The sequence below is a fragment of the Mandrillus leucophaeus genome, unplaced genomic scaffold (genome assembly GCF_000951045.1).
Source record: "Mandrillus leucophaeus isolate KB7577 unplaced genomic scaffold, Mleu.le_1.0 Scaffold290, whole genome shotgun sequence".
In the NCBI taxonomy this organism is placed as follows: Eukaryota; Metazoa; Chordata; class Mammalia; order Primates; family Cercopithecidae; genus Mandrillus; species Mandrillus leucophaeus.
Window position 1 is genome coordinate 1,039,754 of NW_012103032.1, and position 7,370 is coordinate 1,047,123.

General features: G+C 55.0%; 1 protein-coding gene across 1 annotated transcript in view; it reads right to left on the reverse strand.

Annotated features, from left to right (window-relative positions):
- The window catches only part of SLC4A1 (solute carrier family 4 (anion exchanger), member 1 (Diego blood group)), a 29,533-nt gene extending 25,555 nt beyond the window's left edge, over positions 1 to 3,978 (reverse strand). Inside the window, exon 1 of the mRNA XM_011985991.1 lies at positions 3,898 to 3,978. The gene's annotated coding sequence lies outside the window, so the exon portion shown is untranslated. The remainder of the gene's footprint in view (positions 1 to 3,897) is intronic.
- Positions 3,979 to 7,370: the final 3,392 nt, after the last annotated feature.

The following is a 7,370-nucleotide window of genomic DNA, read 5'->3' on the forward strand; positions in this document are numbered from 1 at the left end:
CCTCCCTCCCTCCCTCCCTCCTTCCTTTCTCTCTGTCTCTCTCTCTTTTCTTTTTTGAGACAGAGTCTCACTGTCACCCAGGCTTAGAGTGCAGTGCTATGATCATAGTTCACTGCAACCTTAAACTCCTGGGCCCAGGGGATCCTCCTGACTCAGCCTCCCGAGTAACTGGAATTATAGGCATGCCACAGTGCCCAGCTAATTAAAAAAAATATTGTGTGTAAAACAGGGTCTCACTATCTCAGTCTGGGCTGCTGATTTCTTTCCTCTTTTTTCTTTTTTTGAGAGCGGATCTCCCCCTGTTACCCAGGCTGGAATTCAGTGGCATGATTACAGCTCACAGCAGCCTCAAACTCCTGGACTTAAGTGATCCTCCCACCTCAGTCACCAGAGTAGCTGGGACCACAGGCACACATCACCATCCTGACTAATTTTTAAATGGTTTATTGGTTGGGCGTAGTGGCTCACACCTGTAATCCTAACATTTTGGGAGGCTGAGGTGGGCAGATTGCTTGAGCTCAGGAGTCTGAGACCAATTGGGCAACATAGTGAAACCACGTGTCTACAAATATACAAAAATTAGCTGAGTGTGGTGATGCATACCTGTAGTCCCAGCTACTTGAGAGGCTGAGGTGGGAGGATTGCCTAAGCCTGGGAGGCAGAGGTTGCAGTGAGCCGAGATGGCACTACTGCACTCCAGCCTAGATGACAGAGTGAGAGTCTCTCAGAAGAAAAACAAAACAAAACAAAACAAAAAAACCAATGCATGGTTTCTTGATTGATTTGTGTTCATAGTGTCTGACAATGCTTTTGGAAGGGAAGCCACCTGAGTGCAAAGACCCTGTATGTCTCAATCCCTACAAAATTCCCTGCTCCTAGCAGAGTGGCTGTCACATAGTAGGTGCTCAATAAACATTTATCGAATGCCCGTAAGAATGGCTCCCTATTGCAGGGTTGAGGCTCTGGGACTGGGGAGCCAGGATGACTAGGTCCCAGGCAAGAGGCCTCCAAGCTCGGGGTCTCAGTTTTCTCAATTGTGTCCCTAGCAGAGAGAAAGGTGTGCCCTCCCCAGGAATGTGAGGGCAGGTCCAAGGGGAAGACAAGGGGCACCTAAGGTGGCCCCAGACTGGGTGTGGAGGGGACTCCTTTCCCCCCTCACCCACTACAGCACAAGGCAATGTGGTGACAGGGAATTGGGTCGGTTCAACAAAGTTTCCCAGTCCGTGCCTGGCATTGTGCTGAGCACTGGGGGCTGGTGGGAGGGAGTGCTGAGCACTGGGGGCTGGTGGGAGGGAGTGCTGAGCACTGGAGGCTGGTGGGAGGGAGTGCTGAGCTGAACAAGGCCTATCCCTACGCTGGGGAAGCTCCTAGCCCTGATAAGGAGGCAAACGGGAACACAGGGCAGCCTCAGTGCTTCTGAGGTGATGTGGACCCCAGGGGCCGAATGTGCTGAGTGCCAAGGATCTGTATGGCAGGAGGAAGAGCAGGATGCATTTGCGGCACCCGGTGGGTGGAGTCACTGGAGGAGGGGTCACTGGTGTGGCCTAAAAGCACAAGTGAGGTTTGAAGGTCTGGGAGCCCAGGTGTGGGGCATGGCTGGATGGAGCTGCACAGGTGGGCTGAACAAGGTGGGAAAATGCCATGTGAGGGCATGGGGTAGGGAGCCTGGACAACATGGTGAACCCCGTCTCTACTGAAAACACAAAAATTAGCCAGGCGTGGTGGCACGTGCCTGTAATACCAGCTACTTGGGAGGCTGAGGCAGGAGAATCCCTTGAACCAGGGAGGCAGAGGTTGCAGTGAGCTGAGATCGTGACTCCGTCTCAAAGAAATAAAAGGGAAAAGAAGGAAAGGAATGTGCAGAGACCCTTCTTTCTGAGGAATGGGTGACCCTGCAGTCCTGGGGCTAGGGAGGGGATTACTGGGTCTCACCAGACTGGAGAACGGGAGAGGCCCCTGCCTTGGCAGGTGGGGCAAGTGACGGGGTGCAGGGGAGGGGTCCTGGACCTGAGGATGGGGTAGTCCCTATTGCAGGGCTTGGCTTTGCTCCTGAGGACCCTGATCACCCACCTCTTCTCTCTCTCTCTTTTTCCTCCTCCCTCTCTGCTTCTCCCAAAGTTCCTCTCCCTTTCTCTTCCATCTTTATTCACTTTCTTCCTTCTCTGGACTTGCCCATGTACCTTCTTAGACCTCAGATCCCGAGTGGTCTCCAGGGTGTCTAATCCTTAGGTACTAAAAGTCCCGCCCGTGGGGCTGAGACTGTGGCCTTGGTTGCCCATCTGAGGAGTGGAACGGTCAGAGGGGCCCTCAGAGCTGGAGAATCCAGAGGTCCAAGCTGCCTCTCTTCCACTGACTGACTGAAGGGCCTTGGGCAGCTTCTAGCCTGTAGGCCTCAGTCACCCCATCTGTACAATGGGAGTGCCTTCCTGCCAGGGTTTTGAGACATCAGTGAGAAAGAAGAGGGGGGAAAAGGGGGTGCCTTGAGCTCAGCTGGAGACTTATAGGGCGCGCCCATGACCCGGATTGCCACCTGCCAGCCCGGCCAACCCCCAGCTGCAGGCCTTGTGCTGCCTAGCACTGATAAGGGCCTGGACCCAGATCGCTGCTCCAAGTTTGGAAGTGTACCAAACACCTGGCCAGCTAGCTAGCTGGCCACGGCCAGGCCAGATAAGGGTGAGCGGGACATCTGAACCTAGAAGGTATAGCACAGCTGGGAAGACACAGTGGGGAAGGGGGTTGACCAGATGACAGGGACAGCTTTCTAGTGGTGTGGCACCACGTTTGTGTAATCAGCCCGAACTGCACAAAGAACCTTAATGCTTTAACTCTTAGAATCCCCAAAGCACTCGTGAAGTGGTTTGGAGATTCTAAGAGGAAGAAGAGTAATGTCATTAGTCCATTCTACAGATGTGAAACCTGAGGTTCAGAGACATTTACCTGCTTCAGCCACCCAGCAGGTAGGTATCAGAGGCAGGTTACAGCCTGGACTACCTGACTCCAGCCACATCTGTAAGCACTATGCTCAGTTGCCTCCAACAAAACAGCTGTTAGCTGGTTTAGAGTTAGTGGTTAAGGTCACGGACTCTGCAGTCGGACTGCCTGGGTTCAAAGCCCAGCCCTGCCGTTTACTAACTGCAAGTGACTTCAACTCTCTGTGCCTCAGTTTTCTCATGAGTAAAATGGGAGTGATAATAATGATGCCCACCTCATAGACCTGTTGTAAGCATTAAGGAAGTTTACATCTGTAAGGGGCTTAGAATAGTGCCTAGCATATAAGGAGCTCTATGAAAATGTTTGCTGTCATTATCCCTGCTGCTGGGGTTATAGTCAGGCTTGCCATCTTCATTTCCCCTCTGATTTGCCCTCAGTTCTCATGGAATTAGCCTGAGCTAAGCGTTTTGAGATTCTCACATGGTAGGAGGCTCTGCAGTTCCCTCCAATACTGACCACACTGGGCATGGAGCCAGGTGCCCCAGGTGGACCCCTGGAAGTGTCCCAAAGGGGAGACTGTGTCATCTGACATCCTGCCTCCTAGGTGGGAGATGGGGTGGCCTGAGGACCCCTATTAGGAAGGAAGGAGTCTGAGGTGGACGAGACCTGAGCCTGTGGGATCCAACAAGCTGACAAGGGCCCATACCTGGAGGGGATCAGATACCCCCTGCAACACACACGCCAGAGCCACACACACCACTGCTGCCATTGACCACCTGCCACCCTCCTCTTTTCAGGTTCCCTTAGGGGCAACATGCGCCTGGTAACATTCTCACCTTACCCACCTGCATCCCCTTGGAGGTCAGAAGCCTTGCCCACCTGGGCATAGATTCAGGCTGGGCACCTGCAGAAACCCTCAGGGCAGGCACCAAAGGACCATCCCCAGCCCCTCCCTGCCCTGCTCACCTGCTCACGAGCCTCAGGGTCCCTCGGTGAAGTCCTGCAGCTGCTGGTGCCCTCTGCGACCAGCTACGTTCCCACTCGTTCTGACAGCACCAGCGCCCCGGGGGCAGCTTGCAAACCCCTGACTCATGCCCCCGCCTCCTAATCTGCCCGTCCCACTGGCCCAGGGTGCCCCTTCCCACCCCCCACCCTTCTCCCACTGGGTGCCCAGTAAACAGAGTTATCTCTTACCCACATCTGGACAGCTGTGAGTCTGGCCCACCCCACCCGCCTGGCCAGTCCCCAAGGCCTCCTGGGGCCCTCCTGGTCCCCAGGGTTCTCTTGGCTCTTCCTTTGTGGACGAAGGTTTGATCGCTGTGTCCTCAGGGCTCCCAGTGCCCTGGCAGGAAGGCACCAGCCTCCAGAGGTCCCTGTCCTGCCTCTGTCCATCCTCCACTCTGGCCAGGCCCTTCTGCTTTGGCCCCAAGGTGCAAGGGCGCCTGTTCCTCTCGCCTCTCTTGGTATCCACGCTAGGACTCACTCCTCCTCTGCAGTCTTCTCCTCAAGGACCTGCTCAGCACTCACGGGGCACGGGCAGCCCCCTCCCCTCCTTGATCCAGACTAGGATGCCCCAGCCACATTCTCCCCAAGACCCTGGCTGGCTCTAAAGAGCTGGCTCCTGGGCACTAAGACACTGACATTCAGTCAACCTGAAACAATGTCAGCTCAACAAAACAACCATCCCCACACCGAACTCTTCAGCTCACAAAGCCCTAATGTCTGGGCACACTGGCTCCTCTGTAGGCAGCCTGGCTCAGGCCCCCGGGCCAGAGCAGCCACATTCTCGGCCCCTGCCATGCCCCTCCCCTTCAGTTCCCACCCCTACACCTCCAGTTTCTCTGCTCCAGGGATTGACCAGGGCCTGGTCACCTCTTCATAGGCTCTGGTTGCTAAAGAGGCAGAGACTGAAAGATGAGTACAGATCGGCAAGAATGAAGAGGAGTTTTCAAGCAGACAGAAAGGGGTGTTGTGGCACCGCTGGGCACAGAGAGGAGGGTGTCCTAGCGCAGCTTCGGCATGGACTGGCTGTGGGAACCTGGGCAAGTCCCTGGCCCTCTCCAGGCTTCCGTTTTCTCATCTGTAAAGTGAGAGTGTTGGGTTCTGTGGCCACCAGCCTGAAGTTCAGACTCAAGCAGAAGAGACTCAAACACAGGGACACGGAGGTGGGCAAATCCCACCACTACAAGACCGTTCACTGTCTCCACCACAAGCCTGCCAGGGGCTGAGTCCTGTGGAGAGGGAAAAGGGCAGGGACTCAGACCCTGAGGCAGAATCCTGTTTATGGGGGACCTCGGTTCTAGGAACTATGCTGAGGCCTTCACCTTGTGGTCACGCTGGATTCCCACAAACCTCCCACTTCACAGAGGAGGAAACAAAGCCACAGAGAGGCTTTCCCAGGAAAAGGAATGCCCAACAGACCAGCACCCGCCCCGTGCAGCGCACCATGCGGGAGCTTCACATGCGCTATCTTGCCAAGCTCTCTAAGCCCATCTGAGGACAACAGTGTTTACGATGTTTTTTCATCTCTCACAGAGAAAGGGCAGCAAGAGGAGAGAAGTGACTTGCCCAAGTCCTCTGGGCTGGTGAAGCCGGAGTGGGCACTCCGACCTGGCCATCTGCCTGGACAGCTGGTGTTCCACCGGATCTGAGCCCCTCCCGCCACCCAGGCCTTCGTGCCAGTCAGGAACAGAGATTGGCCCTGGCCAAAGGGGGCTGGAGGTGCCTTCTCCTGCTCCAGCTGGTGGGATCTGTCCCAAACCCTGGGCCCACACTGGATTGGCTTCCTACGGCCTGTGGCAGTGAGTGCCAAGTGAAGGCCTTGACTCCCCGACCCAGCCAGTGTGCCCAGTCCCCTTGCCCCTCTGCCTGCCCTAGGAGTCAGAGGCAGCTGAGGGCAGGAGGCTGCAATGGCGCACCTCTCCTGGGGCCCGGGACCCGGGGCCCAGGAAGGACTGACAGCTGGCTAGGGATGGAACAACAAATGGCATCATCTGGCTTAGGAGGAGAATCTGGCCAGCTGTTTGGCTGTTCTGCAGGCACCACCCCCTGGCAGCCCCACTAGACACCCAGGCAGAGGCACAGCAGCTTGGACGCTGGTTCTTTCCATTCACACCACATGTTCTAGATCATTCCTGTTGTCCTGGCTGAATGTAGATGTTTCTTTTCTAACTCTGCCCAATGTCACATTTATTCTTTTTTTTTTTTTTTTTTTTTGAGGCGGTATTTTGCTCTTGTTGCCCAGGCTGGAGTGCCATGGCACAATCTCGGCTCACTGCAACCTCCGCCTCCCAGGTGTAAGTGATTCTCCTGCTTCAGTCTCCAAAGTAGCTGGGATTATAGGCGCCCACCACCATGCTCAGCTACTTTTTGTATTTTCAGTAGAGATGGGGTTTCATCATGTTGGCCAGGCTGGTCTCGAACTCCTGACCTCAGATGATTTGTCTGCCTCCCATAGTGCTGGGATTACAGGCATGAGCCACCGCGCCCGACCTCTTTTTTTTTCTGAAATGGAGTTTCACTCTGTCGCCCAGGCTGGAATGCAGTGGCTCAATCTCAGCTCACTGCAACCTCCTCCTCCCAGGTTCAAGTGATTCTCCTGCCTCGGCCTCTTGAGTAGCTGGGATTACAGATGCCCACCACCACACCCAGCTAAATTTTGTATTTTTAGTAGAGTTTCACCATGTTGGCCAGGCTGATCTTGAACTCCCAACCTCAAGTGATCTGCCTATCTCGGCCTCCCAAAGTGCTGGGATTACAGATGTGAGCCACCTTGCCTGGCCCACGTTTACTCTTGTTTATGCTTTTCCAGGAAGAGGTGAGGGCAACCAACCCTCACTCATTTTATTCCAATTTGGACTTGGGTCAGTTTGATTCATCTGAAGGCCTCCATGCGCCTGATACTAGGCTGGCCTCTGGGGAAGCAAGGCAGGAGGGAGTCTTACCTCCCTTTGGCTATGCCCTGGGCTGGGCAGAGATGGTCAGAAAGATTGGCAACTGTAGGGCTTGAGCAGAGTCCCAAGATGCCTTAAGCTGTGCCCTGAGTGGCCCTTCACACACTCACAGCCCATCCTCCTCTTTCCTTGGAGTCCCTCTTGTCACTACTGCTCTACCACTTCCTAGAGCACTAAGGGAGGAGCAATCAGATTCCCCTCCCCAAGGTCCATATGTGTCCTCGTTCAAATTTATGCTCGCTTGGGAGAAAGTTGGGAGCCCAGGCAGATGTCAGCAGGAACGAAGTGAACTGAGGGCGAACCCTGTAGTGTTATTTCAGACCACACAGCTGAGGTATCACAGGTTGGGATGGGTTGTCCCAGAGGGAGACTCTGTGGGCAGAGGGTGGAGTTCTTCTGAAAGGACAAGACTTTCTCATTTTCTTTTTTCCCTCCCTCTCTCTCTCCCTCCCTCTCTCCCTCCCTCCCTCCCTCCCTCCCTCCCTC